This window comes from Fukomys damarensis, unplaced genomic scaffold (genome assembly GCF_012274545.1).
Source record: "Fukomys damarensis isolate Sample0158 unplaced genomic scaffold, DMR_v1.0_HiC HiC_scaffold_24, whole genome shotgun sequence".
Lineage (NCBI taxonomy): Eukaryota > Metazoa > Chordata > Mammalia > Rodentia > Bathyergidae > Fukomys > Fukomys damarensis.
This window is the reverse complement of record NW_022900936.1, coordinates 13,722,690-13,737,721: the sequence shown is the minus strand read 5'-3', so window position 1 is coordinate 13,737,721 and position 15,032 is coordinate 13,722,690. Positions and strand designations below refer to the sequence as shown.

Here is a 15,032-nt window from a genome sequence, read left to right as displayed (position 1 = left end):
TAGATTGTCAGAATGGGTCAAGAAGCAAGATCCAAAAATATGCTGCATACAATAAATATTTAATTCAAAAAGAAACTCATAGACTGAAAGTTAAAGAGTTGAAAACAATGCTCCATGGGACAGGAACCTGATGAAAAGCAGGAGTAGCTATCCTCTTTGCAGATCATGTGGACTTCAAACCCATACTAATTAAGAGAGACAAAGAAGGACACTACATCCTTGTAAAGGGAACAATCCAAGATGAAGAGATGACCATAAATATGTATGCACCAAACACAATTTGCCCAGATACATAAAACAAATACTAACAGACATGAAAAATCAAATAAGCATTAACACAATAGTAATGGGGGACCTTAATACCCCACTATCACAAATAGATCAACCAGACAGAAAATAATTGAAATACTAAAACTCAAACTCTTGAACAAATGAACTTAAATGTTTACAGAGTGTACCACAAAGTCAAAATACATAATCTTTGCAGCTGCACATGGGTCATTCTCCGAAGTAGGCCACATACTAACTAGCTCATAGAACACATCTAAGTAAGTGCAAAGGAATTGAAGTGATCCCCTGTATATTATTAGACCATAGTGTGATGAAATTGGAAATCAGTAATAAAGAAACTGCAAGAATGTCACAAACACATGGAACTTGAACAGCACATTCCTGAATAACCAATGGCTCACAGAGGATATTAAAGAAGAAATCAGTTTCTACAATTAAATTACAATGACAGTACAACATACCGGAATCTATGGTACATGATGAAAGCAGTCTCATGAAGGAAATTCATAGCTGTGAATACTCCTATTAGGAAAACAGAGTGAGTGCAATTAAATAACCTGATGCCAAACCTCAAACTTCTAGAAAAAGAAGGGCAGGACAAACTCAAAGCTCATACAAGGGAGGAAATTATAAAGATCAGAGGAGAAATCAATGCAATGGAGACTAAAAGTATGACACAAAAAGAGTTGGTTCTTCGAAAGAATAAAAAATTGACAAACCCTTAGCCAACCTTATCCAAAAAAGGGGAAAAAAAGGCCCAAATCCGTGCCATTAGGAATGAAAAGGGTGAAATTACAATGGACCCAGAAAAAATCCAGGGGATCATCATACTTCAAGAACCTATATATCAATAATGATAAATGCAGAAGAAATGGTCAGATTCGTAAATTTTTATGAATTACCAAAGTTGAATGAAGATGACCCCAAAATTCTAAATGATCCAATATTAATCAATTAAATTGAAAATCTAATTAAAAATTTACCAACTAAGAAAAGCCCAGGCCCTGATGGCTTCACTGATGAATTCTACAAGATCCTTAGGGGAAACTACTGCCACTCCTGTTTAAACTCTTTGGTAAATTTGAAAGGGAAGCAATATTCCCAAATACATTCCTGGAAGCAAGCATCACCTTGATTCCTAAAGCAGAGAAAGACCCATCTGAAAAAGAGAACTAACTGTAGGCCAATCTCACTAATGAACATAGATGCACAAGTCCTTAATAAGATACTGGCAAATAGAATGCAGAACATCATCAAGAAGATTATACATGCTGACCAAGTGGGATTCATCCTAATAGAGCCAATGATAAAAACCATGTGATCATCTCAATTGATGCAGAAAATGTGTTAGACAAAATCCAACATGTATTCATGATAAAAACCCTACAGAAAATTGGAATAACTGATAAAAGCCATCTATGAAAAACCCACAGTTAATATCATACTAAATGGTCAAAAGCTGAAATCCTTCATGCTGAAGTCAGGAACAAGACAACTATGTCCACTATTACCACTTCTGTTCAATATAGTTTTGGAAACATTAGCCACAGTAATAAACAAGAGAAAGAAATAAAGGAATAAAGATAGGAGAGGATGAAGTCAAATTGTCATTATTTGCAGATGACATGATACTCTATATAGAAGACCCCAAGAAAACTACCAAAACTCATCCAGACTTAATAAACAAAACCAGTAAAGTAGCTGGTTATAAAGTTAATACACAAAAATCAATAGCTTTTTGTACACAGGAAACAGACTCACTGAGAGAGAAATGGGGTAATCATTTCCTTTCACAATAGCATCTGAAAAATTGAAGTACCTAGGAATCAACCTAACAAAATAAATTGAAGACCTATACTCTGAAAACTACAGCACTCTGAAAAAAGAGATTGATGAGGATATCAGAAAATGGAAAGACATCCCTTGCTCCTAGGTAGGAAGAATCAACATAGTGAAAATGGGCCTACTTCAAAAACTTCTATATGTAGAAGTTTTTTATTTTTTTTTTTTTTTTTTTTTTTTTTTTTTTTTTTTTTTTGGTACTGGGGATTAAACTCAGGTCCTTGTGCTTGTAAGACAGGCGGTGGAATCACTGAGCTAAAACCCCAGCCCTAAAACTTTTATATAGATTCAGTGCAATCCCAATTGAAATCCCAGCAGCATACTTCTCAGACCTTGAGAAAACAATCCAAAAATTCATTTGGAACAAGAAGAGACCTAGAATAACAAAAGCAATTTTAGGCAATAAAGAGAAGTTAGGAGGTATCACAACCCACAATTTGAAACTATACTACAAAGCTACTGTGATAAAAACAACATGATACTAGCAAAGAAATAGACCTGAACCCATGAGGTGACTGATGTCTATCCAGAATTCATTAGCCTGGAATTCATCTTTTGAGGAAGTATGTAGGCATGGTCATTTGTCTTTATCTTGAGGCCTCATCTCAAACAGATGCGTCCCTGGCCATAGTTGGGATATGTTTCACCTTTGTCCTACTCTCTCAAGGGCCTAGCCCTATCTGTCTGCATGTAATATTTCTATCTAACTTAGCTGTCTGTAATAGTAACACCTATTGAAATAAACTTTAATTCTCACACATACACACAAAAAAGAAACAGACCTGCGGACCAGTGGAACAGATTAGAAGATGCAGAAATAAATCCAGACACAGCCACCTCATCTTTGACAAAGGAGCCAAACACCCTCACTGGAGGAAACATAGCCTCTTTAATAAATGGTGCTGGAAAAGCTGGGTTTCAACTTACCAAAGCTTAAAACTAGACCTATATTTTTCACCATGCATGAAACTAAAATAAAAATGGATTAAAGATCTAAATATTAAAACAGAAACATTAGACCAGCTGGAAGTGAGATTAGGTAGAACTCTTGAAGACATTGGTTTAGGAAAAGATTTTATGAACAAAACTTCAGTTGCCCATAAGCTAGCACAAACAATCAACAAGTGGGATGTCTTCTTATTAAAAAGCTTCTGCACAGCAAGAGAAATGACCAACAGTGTGAAAAGACAACCCACCATGTAGGAAAAATATTTCACCATCTGTTCCTCAAAGTTCTACTATCCAGAATATATAAAGAATTTAAAAACAAACCTCCCAAATTTAAAGACCCAACCCAAAAATGGGCATCTGAAATGAACAGATGTTTCTCAAAGAAGCCAAAATAGAAATAAACATATGACAAACATGTTCAACATCACTGGTCATTCGAGAAATGCAAATGAAAACAACACTGAGATTCCACCTCACACCAGGAAGAATAGCTGCTATCATGAAATCAACCAATAACAAATGCTGGCAGGGCTATGGGGAAAGAGGAACATTGTTCCACTGCTGGTGGGAGTGCAGATTGGGGCAACCACTGTGGAAAGCAGAATGGAAATATCTCAAAGAACTAGGATTGGAAGTCCCATTTGACCCAGCTATCCCCCTGCCGGGGAATTAAAAGAATCATACCATAGTGATGTATGTGCACCCATGTTCATAGCAGCACAATTTGTGATAGCTAAAACTTGGAAGCAGCCCAAATGCCCATCAGTGGGAGACTGGATAAAGAAAATGTGTTTTTTAAAAAAATAAAATGGAACACTACTCAGCCATAAAAATGAGAAATTAGACATTTATAGCTAAATTGATGCACATTGAGGTGATACTCAAGTGAAATATATAGGACAAACATGTAAGTACCGAGTGGTTTCTCTAGTGTGAGAAACTGAAAGTCTAAATAAGGACTAAAAGGTATAATAGATAATGTGAAATAGGAAGAAATGGGACAAAGGAGAGGAAACAGGAGGGGTAGGAGAAAGGAAAGAAGGAAATGGAATTAATATGAGAAAATAAAAAATAATGGAAACAAAGTCTTTGTAGATAGGGAGGGAGAAAGGGTAAGGGAATGGGGAAAAAAAATAAGAACTCAGATTGATTATGTGAAGGTACACATTTCCAACAATGAATGTCATTATATTGTGTACATTAAATGTACCAATAAAATTAATTAAAAACTTTATTTTCTCTCTAATTGTTTGAACGTCTTTTAAAAATCTGCATGCACTGTCATTATTTTCAAGTTTCTATACATCATTAATTTTTAAGTTTTTAATTCAGAAATGATGTTGATGGAAGCAGCACTTTATTGCCTTAACTCTACAATCTCCAATTTTATCTCCTTTTTCCATAGTCTACCCAATTAGTGAATTGCTTTAGAGAATAGTACAGTTGTAGAATCTGTTCACTGAATAATTTTTTCTTTGGAGTTTCTTTGCTTGTCTTTTCAATACTCTGCTTCTTTGACTACTCCTGCCACATTTACTGTCCAAATTGTCCATTTGCCATGCTGTCTCTTTTTATCTCCTTATGATTTGACAGCTCTGTGCTGATAACCCCCTTGGTCTGACATAGAGCCTGTGACTTCCTACCCCCTTTCCATCATATGTGAGAATAGTTTGTTTCCTCTACAAGCTATAGATTGAAAGTCATTTTTTTTTGGCTTTCTCCCCATTTTAGGTGGGCCTAAGGAGAAACCAGAAAAGATGAGTCACCTGAGAACCTTTCTTTTTGGATAATTAGCATGTTTTCTTGCTTCAAGATTTCACTTAACATGCATGTTCAGTGCTTAACTAAGAACTGTCATATTTCCACAGGGAGGCCATGAGGTGCCTCAACCTTCAGCTTGTTCTTCAGTATAGAATTTATTTCTAGAGCTTGCATTTTCATCAGAAGTAGTTAACTCATGTAGTCTACTTTCTCTGTTTAACTTGCTTCACAAATGGAACCATTCCATTGCTCTGCTGTTAAAAGAGACAAATATGCGTTCAGTTTACTCCAGTTCAGGTTTGAGGCTGTTAATGAGCAATTTCAGTATGCTGTGAACTTAAGGACATTCCTTCTGGGGAAGGGTGTGTCCAGTGGGAGGGCATGGCTAGGAATGAAGCTACCCATGACCTTCACTTCCTTCCATATGCTCTATCCCCTGTAACATTTCTTCTGTTACTTTAAGACATACACATCCCAAGTTAATTGTTTCCTGTTTTGGTTGTTGCTGCAGTTCTTTTTTCCTTATTTGCTTAGGTAACAGAGTGGGGAAATGCTGTGCTGCAGCTCCAGTTTTGTTGCATTAAGTCAGAAACCCTGCTACGCATGCAGAAAAGATGCTGTAAGGAGAGTATTAGGAACCCTTGCTGCAGAAGGACAAGCAGGGTTCAGGGTTATTGAGTCATGTGTTGTTGGACTTATAAACTAGTAAGTGGAAGGACCATAAATCAAGCCCATTTCTTCCATTCTGGATCATTGCTTTATATTAGAGTCACCTAAACACAAAGACAATTAGCTCATTTATTAAGCAAATACATAAACATACACACACATACATAACTTCACTGTGCTTGGTATGTTTTGAAAACTACAAGATGAAGAGTCCTTTGGGAAATAACTGCTCACTTGTCTTTTTTCAGTAGACATGCTCACAGACAGCTTTGTGTAAAATCAAGTTTTGTAGATGAAATAATATTTAAAGTGTACAATTGTGTTCACTATTTTGTAAATGTATCCCAAGTAATAAAGGGATATGGACATTATATTAATACGTAAGTATTATGGCTTAGACCTAAAATGTTTTCCCAAAGTCTCATGTGGTCAGAGGTGAGGTTTTCAAAGGCAGTCAGAACAAGAAGGCACTAACCTCATTCATTGATGAGTTCATAGCTGAATGGGCTATGGGACGTGGGACCTGGTTGGAGGAAGTGGGTCACCGTGGGAGTGGCTTTGGAGGGTGCATCTCTCATTTTAGGTCTTATTCTGCTCACTCTGCTTCTGCCATGAGGTGAACGTTTCACTCTGCCATGATGTTTCTGCCTTGGAAACAGCTTTCCATGGACTGAAACCTCCAAAACCACAAGCCAAAATAAATCCTTTTTCCTTTAGGGTATTTTTGTCCCAGTGATGAAAAACTGATTCATACAGTAAGATACCCCAAATTGCAACTTTAGTAACTTGATTTTAAAAATAAACATTTTCTTTTTGTTTTTAGAGTGATATATACTCATATCCATAACTATCAAGAAGCTTTGCAACACTTCCCATAGAAGGATTTAAACCAGAATGAAATTTCATCTTCCTATAACGGTTTATGTGAAGCTATGGGATCAGGCAAACATACGTGATAATACTAAAATTGTACTAGGTCTGCAGTTTCTTTACAAAGCCTATTTCTTAAGCTTTTTGAGTTTCACCTCTTAGGGCAGCATTGCTTCCCTCTCTGCCCACATTTATTCCCTTAACTCTAGAGTCTAGCACAAAAGCTGTGCAAAGAAAAATAATCCTCCAAATTCAGTGCACCTGACCAATTGAAAATGGTACCTGTGCCAATGGAGTGCTTCTTGATTGACACGATGGAACAACACACATGATGCAATTTTCTCTTATTGTTGATAGCCCATGGTGATCGTTCTGCATTGTGGATCTATTTCTGCTTTCCCAAAGTCAATTTCTATGCACATTTATATGTCTATCACCCTCTTCTACTGGGCACTGTAGCATTTATTTGTAAGACTAAATGTCTGTCTTTATTTTTTGTCAAAGCTAGACATTTTTGTCTTTGTTTCTTTTCTTGATCTATACTTAGCTGTTCCTGGGTGTAATCATATCCAGTGTTATATGTTAGTGCCTGAGTCGCTGTTTTTAATCTTCTTCTAGTTCTGTGCTCTTTATATTATACTGTATATAAGTATTGCCTAGAACACATTTAAATAGAGCAGAGATTTACCATTGGAAATTATGATTAAATGCACTGCGGTAGGGCTTATGAGTCTGCATTTTAATAAGCCCACTAGCTGATTCTAGGGAAGATGGGCCGTTCACCACACTGGTAGACCCAACTTTAGATCACTGAATAATTGGGATTGGGTTGATCAAAGGGCACTTCCACCAGTCTGGTTACTGGACATATTAATAATCTTCCTGTTTCACAGTTTCTTAATAGATAGAATGGCTGATATAAAATGGTATTGTAAGTTACACAAAGGGAGAATGTAGGATTTAAGACATTCATGGTTCAATGAATAACTTTACTTAATTTATCTTCTAATATGGATTAGCTTGGGCTAGAAAACATGCAGTGCTAGATATTATAAACTTATGATCCTTCTAATTGAAAAGAACACTTTTATTGTTTTCTCTTGTCCCCCTGAGCCCTCAGTAGGTTGGACAATACCCACCCAATTGGTGAGGACAAGCTGTTTTATTCAGTCTATTTTCAAATACTAGTCTCTTTTAGAAACACTCTCACAAACACACCATCTTACCAACTATCCAGGTATCCCTTAGCCCAAGTAAGTTGATATGCAAAATTAGTGTCTCAGAAATCTTTGAGATCTATTTTGATAATTTGTAGGTAAGCTCTCTGAAAACATAAATGGTAGTTTGTTTGAGAGTTTGACCATCGCCAGTGCTCCCTGCCATGAATGCAGGTGGTTGAGGCAATCTTGCTCTTCAAACCATTTCAGTAATTGCTAAGTCAGGATACTTACCCCAATTTTGCATGTAATCTTTAATCTTGTGCCTGCATTTCTTTCTCCCTTTTTCTTTCCTTCTGTAAATCATTGCCCACTTTGAGCTTCTCTGCCCTACTTCATTTATCGGCATTGCCTCAAAAGAACAGTGCACCTCTCTGGTTTCTTCAGAGGAATGCTGTGTATCAGCCATCACTGCCTAGAGCCTGCATTGGTTCATGTATTGCTTCCTGGTGTAGACCTTACAAAATGGGAACCAGATCTCTTTTCTGTAGTTTTATTTATTTTTAGTTTATAAAATATTTTCATATTAAGTCAAATAAAATTTACATGATTAAAAAGCTTTGTCAGGGCTGGGGATTTAGCTCAGAGGTTCGGTGGCCTGCCTTGCAAGCGCAAGCACCCGAGTTCAATCCCCAGTACCAAAAAAAAAAAAAAAGCTTTGTCATGTGTTCTACTTATATCAGGTAATTTATATTACATGAAGAATAATTTGTACATGACATCAAGTGATTTTTATCTTCTCACATTCCAAATGAAATGTTGGCCTAAATCTAGCTCTCTGGCCATGAATAATGAGAAGAAAGGGTAACATGAATTACCAACTGGTTTCTTTCCAAGTTACCAAATGTCACAAGTTCACCATTTTCTGTTTGCGATCGCAAAGCTGGTAGCATTTTCATTTCTTCCACTCTGTTCTTATGCATTTGAAAAGCTGGTGTCATCCATCTACCATGGGAGCACTGTTCACCATACCAACTGAAGGAACCCAACTTGGTACTGCATTTTGGGCAAAGAAGCTGTCCATCCATGACTCCTAGCAATATGGCTTCCATCCACTGCATAGACCCAATGAAGCAGGAGGTGCACTGAGCCTGACTCCCGGGCTAAGCATGAGAGATGGTGTCGTTCTTTTGTGAGCAAAGGCTACAGACTCACTTCCTTCATGCTAATCCAGTATGCTAGAGCTTCGAAAGGAGGATCGTCTTCACTTTGTACATTTGTAGAGAACTTCATCTTTCATTCCTTGTGAAAGTGGGGATGGGTCAACAGCAGAGTTCTCGAGGTAAATTCTGCAGTTCTTCTGCAGATACTTCTCTGTAACCTTTTGTAAATGATATTGCTTATAAATTGCACTAGTGGTGTCAACTTCATATCCCATTGCCTGATACAGTTTCAGTTGCCACTCAAACCCCTGGTTCATCTTAGCCTCTGGCTTGAGAGTCTGGAGGATCTCATGGGCATTTTCAAAAGTCAGTTGGTCAGTCTTTTATCACAAAAGCAGTCACTATAGCAAGACATTGACTGATTGGTGCGTGACTTAAAGAGACCGGTGAACCAGCACTACACGACCCTCGGCGCGTGCCTGGCCGATGAAGGCCACGCTCTGGTCCATGTGGTTGAGCAGGTCTGTCTCAGGTTTGTCCAGCACCTGCACAAACAGGTTCTGCAGACCCTTGCACCCAGCCACCACCTTGAAAGTAGGTTCTCAGTCCACTGTCAGCAGAGCTCAGGTGGCATTGGCTGCCGCCCCACCCAGGTATAGTCCAGGCCGCACTTCCAGTATTTATTTGGGGAAGCTGGCTGGGTCCCCACTCGGGTTCCGGTGCTTGCAGCCATGGCTTGGGCCCTACTTCCGTCTTCCTTGAGGAGAAACAAGTGTAATGGTTTTACTTAATTCACAGCTATCAAATGCATCAAATCCCAACATAGTGGTGCCCAGTGGCGGGGCTGCCCTGATTTTTTCTGTGATTTTAGATGAAGGTACTTTTGTAATTTTCTCGAGACATTCACTGCTAGAAATTTGTTCTGAAAGGCACCTATGTTTTGCTTACTCCGTTGGTTGCCTTGACCTCTGTTTTACTTCCAGATCTTGACTTATTAGTGTCATGTAGAAATGCTAAGAAACATTGTTGTGCATATTTATCAGATGATTAATATCACACATCTTCAAAATCCAGTGTACAGAGCTACTCTATTTTGGGCTTAACCTGAATAAGTTTAATGATTGGTTATATTGCCCTGGCTTCTGACTTATATAGACAGTCATGATGTCTGCATTGCTGAAGGTTGACCATTTTTTACTTCTATTTTCCTTGAGTAGAAACAAATACTGAGGTGATGCTAAAGAAGAATAAAGGCTGTGCAAGGGCTTGCTTTTCTGTCTGTTCCTAGGGCCCCTTTGGATTAAGATTTATATTGCAAAGTCACTTAACTAACTTGTATTTGTTAATCTCTGGAGGTAAGTGAAACTGTAAGATGAAAATGCAATCAATATTAGGCAATTTTAGGGTCTAACAAAGTGGATGAAATTATGTTTGTCAGAAGAAGGCTGCAATTTAATGCAGAGAAATAGATGCCCACATTCATCTGTGACATTGAATCAGCTTTTTAATGATTGTTGTCTTCCATGAGATTCCTTCATGTTAGCCTTCTCTCCTTGTTCAAATTCATTCTACTGTTCTGGGAAGGTGATGTTTCATTTGTCTCATTCATTAAAGTGGGGGCAGGGGGCACAAGTTGTGTTTCTGTCATTGTCAGCGCTAGTATTATACGCTTTATCAAGTATGCCTGGAAGAAAGTGTAAAATAGTTTTACTTAATTCATAGCTATCAAATGCATTAAATCCCATGAGTCTTGATAAATTATTGAGCAATTATTGATTCTGTTGTGGTGAACTTCAGGCTGTATTAACTTTCACCTTGCTAAATAGTTTCTAACGGCATAATCTTGATGTTTACTAAAATATGTTAGTTGCAGTGTGTGTTTGTGTGTACATAAGTCTCAATACTAAGATATTTATTTTAACTCCTTTTGAACATCTTTATGGAAGACTCCTTTTCCCTAAAGATTCTGTTATTTTTTGGCCTATTTATTCATCAGTTCTTCCTTTGTTCTTCAAATATTTAATCTAATTTATTTGTTTTCCCTGCTTAAAAATAGAAAGGGAAACAGGTGTCAGTAGAAATCTATTTGCCTTCAATGAGGTAGTTGGGAATTAGTCTTCCTGATGAACTTGTGATTAAATTTTTATTTTCTGTCTCTGCCCATGTCAAATTTTAGTAGAAAGACAAAGTTGAAGTTTCTAGTCTCCAAATCCATTGAAGAATACTTCACTACATCATTTATCAGATCAATACTAAATCAGAGACCACACCTGAAAATCCATATCTTTAACTCCAGTAGTTGTCCAATTTTAGAGTATACCAAATAAACAGAAAATTGAACTTACATTTAAGAAATGTTAAGTGATCAACTATAAGATGAAATTTAATGGTACAAACGCAAAAACAATGAAGCCTTTTTTGTTTTCTTAATAGTTTAAATTCTACCAATAGGTTTGTTATAAACATAATCCTGGAAAATTCAACATTTTCCTGGGTAAATGGCAGTATTAATAAGTTCACCAGTAACCATTCATTAACCATTTATTATATGTCTGGTTCTTTGCTTTCCTCTTGGGTTAATGCTACCCCTGGTTTTCTCTGTAGTCTTTCAGTGCTTCACTATATTCCACATTTCTTTAAGCTAGCTGATAGACTTCAAATATTAATCGCATACTCTGTAATCAGCAAGGCAAAATGAGATATTGCCCATTTCATCAGTGGGTTTTTCATCTGATAAAGAGAACTTCTGTAAATAGTCTGAAACCTACAAAAATGTTAATGAAATACAGAATAACTGCTGTCTTTCACTTCTGTAATTTGCTTTTCTTTGCTTGTTTCTTAAGACAACAATACCAGAGGTTTCATCATTAATTACAAAGCTTGAAGGAACATAGACCCAATTTAAAATGTTATAAGATCAACAGATGCCAGAGGTGATTAGCTGCATCCCCAGGGTGAGACCAGATGTTCAAACTAAGATAACAGTAGTCATACCTTACAAGCAAAGTACACTTAGACCCTGAGCCCTAAACTTTCTGTAAATCATATGACTATAAAAGAGTTAAAATGAAAGGAATGTCACCAGTCCTGTTCTCCTAATCCTGATCCCCACTCTTGTGGGCTAGAATAGCTAATTAGGCAAATCCTAAAGATAAACATCCTAACTACAAAGAAGGTGCTACATCTGGGTTAAAACTAAACTGTCTTGTGGCCGTGATTTGTGATGGGAACTGAGAGAACTGGAATGTCTTATCAAACATCACCAGTCCTTCTCCTAATCCTGATCCCCACTCTTGTGGGCTAGAATAGCTAATTAGGCAAATCCTAAAGATAAACATCCTAACTACAAAGAAGGTGCTACATCTGGGTTAAAACTAAACTGTCTTGTGGCCGTGATTTGTGATGGGAACTGAGAGAACTGGAATGTCTTATCAAACTATCTAAAATGAGCTCATGATTGTAAAACTCCTTTAAAAGGCAGAGTGTAACCCAGCCCAGAGTTGGCCATTTGGCGCAGGCTGACCCTTTGCTAGCAAAGTAAACGGTTTTTGTTTTACCCATTCTTGCATCTCTCTGTGTCATTTTACCCATTCTTGCATCTCTCTGTCTTGCCAGTTCCTTCTGTAACACATCCACCTGGAAAAGTGCATTTTAATCTAGAAAACATGTAGCTTAGCATGTGAAGAAGGTGAAAAAGAAGAGGCAAACTTAAAGAAACTTGCCATCCCATGTATGTGAATGTACATATCCTCTTGTACATGTATATCTGAGGGTAGGTACAAAGGAATAGTTTACCATGAAGCAGTTTGTTAGGGCTGAAGTTCTCAGGGGACTTACAAAATAGTTATAGACTCTGAGTAACAACTTGACGTTCTTATTCCCAGGAGAGAATGTGGCCAAGAAAAGAGAGAGCTATTGCCAACCTGGCAAATCAACTTTTTGCATGAAAATGATTACTGCTTTGGAGTATCCACTTAGTATGAGGGGAAAAAAGTGCTAGGCAGAAAAAAAATGCTTGTTGCAAAAGACAGGAAGTTTTGATGTGACAGATGGAATGACAATAACCCAATATACTTTTCAGGAATAGTGGTCTTGAAATGCTTTGCACAATACTCAACTCCAGTGTGGAGAAAATAACAACTCCCATCCTGCTGATACATACTTAAAGCTGTAAATTTTAAAAAGAGATTTTTATGTTCAAATTGTTTTTGTCCCTCTATTTTGCACCAGTGTGGTTCCTTAAAAAATGCATCAACCTGAATCTCAAGCACTATACAAGAATGAAAAGCAAAGTCATTCTGAACATAAATACATGGATTTTCATGAAGATATACAGTCAAGATAGCTTTTATTCTTTTGATTTCTTATAAAGAGAAATTATTTAAAGCACTCCAGGTGGAAGCAAAGTACTTTGCCTGAAACATACAAGAATAGATGAAAGGTTTTGTAAATGGCTTCTTTTTTATTTCTTTTCCAAACTAATATGTAAAGGTTTGGATTATAAAGCATATGTGGACAAGGGCTACCCCCCACTGTGTGTCCTCAGGGATTAAGAAGAGACATAGCATCAAAATTTTTTGCTGCTTACTTGCTTAACTTGACTTGGATCTGCAAGGATTCAAAGAACAAAGCAGTTCTGGCCTGTGCTGGGTCTCATTGCTGATGAAATGGTCATGGTAGAACTCTATTCTTTCTAGCTCTGATGTGTCAAGTAGTGTTCCTATAGGCACTTGGCAAATTGGAGGAAAGTAAGCAAGTGTACATTTCATTCTTCATCTCAATACTCCACTTTCGTGGCTAATGCTCTCATATTTTATACAAATATTATGTGTTAATTGATTTTATTTTACATTCTCCTTTCTTAAAAGTGAGCTTTTAATATGACTATTGGAGCTATGTGCGTCCTTATGATTAAAACAATTATAATTATGTATATTTTATGCTCAGTAAAAAGTTGTTCATGTTAAAGGAATTTCAATGATAGTAACAGGTGGAGAAAGATATTGGGTATAGAGACTGAGAGTTACACTAAAGTGATCAGTTTCAGCAGCCACTTTGGCCTAGGCATCCTTGCCTTTATAAATAATCGTTAGGCTTTCTCTTCGAATTAATTATGTAATGGCTAAGGACTTTCAGCATTGGAAAGTATACCATAGAATACTGTAGTATAGAATAATACAAACAACAAGGCATGGTGGAAAGAACCTAGTGCTAGATGCCGAGAGAGCTGGGTTCTTCTGAATGTTTAATGCAAGTTGTACAATGAGGACATTGCTGTCTACATCTGTAAGATGATGGTGATGATGATGGTGGTTGTGATGACAATTATGATAATGGAAACTAACAATCATTAAGCACTTGTTGCATTCCAGATAGTGTTTTAAGTGCTTAACAATAATGAACAAATTTAATCTTTGTAACATTCTATTAAGGTGGATGCTGATTTCCTCATTTTACAGATGAGGGAACTAAGGCATAGCAAGTTTGATATACTAAGGTCATATAGTTATGGCAAGGTTAGAATCATGCAGCCTGACTTCAAGGGTCTTGCTCTCCCTCTTGGTAGTGGCTAAAGTCCCTTTAAAGTCTAGGGTTCTATTTTAAAGGAAGTACATCTGTGAAGAGAGAGATGAAACACAATTTTTGAATGATGGATTCCAGTGGTTTTAAAGCCATTCAATAATTTAGTTATAATTTTAACAGTTTATGTTTGAAAAATTATCATCTACCTGTAATTTTTTTCATCTATTTAAAATGTAGGACTCCGTCTGCTTTAGCTGCTCTCAAAATTTTAATACCTAAATTGTGTCTTTGTCATGGCTTATATCTAAAGCCTCATGTACTTATTGGTGTGGCTTATTGTGCTCATTGGTGTGGCTTTTGGGAGGTGGCTGGGTTTTAGTTGTGTGATACTGGATTATGGGTGTGATAGCTGGGTTAGTCCACTGTGGTTTAACAGTGTTCTGGGTGTGGGTAATGGGAAGGCTCATCCTTGTCATAAGAGGCACCAACTAATGAATGGGCTTATAGGATGGATGGAATAAAAAGTGAAAAGAAGCTTCACTGCCTGTCCTGCCATGGAGTATTTCTTCTCTGCAATGCTCCTTTGCCATGCTGCCTCGCCTTGGAGCCAGCCAACTATGGACTGAAATTTCTACAAACTGTGAGCTAAAATAAACTTTTCCTCCTTTAACTTGTGTCAGGTATTCTGTCCCAGCAATGAGAAAGTAACTAAGACAGGCTCCTATAGAAGTGATAATCCTGTTGCTAATCACTACTGAGAAGAATTCTATCTCATCATTTTTTTTTTTTTTTTTTTTTTTTTTTT

The 15,032-nt window shown here is 37.1% G+C and overlaps 1 pseudogene; it reads right to left on the bottom strand.

Annotated features, from left to right (window-relative positions):
* Positions 1-8,371: 8,371 nt before the first annotated feature.
* The window catches only part of LOC104851492, an 8,709-nt pseudogene continuing 2,048 nt past the window's right edge, over positions 8,372-15,032 (bottom strand).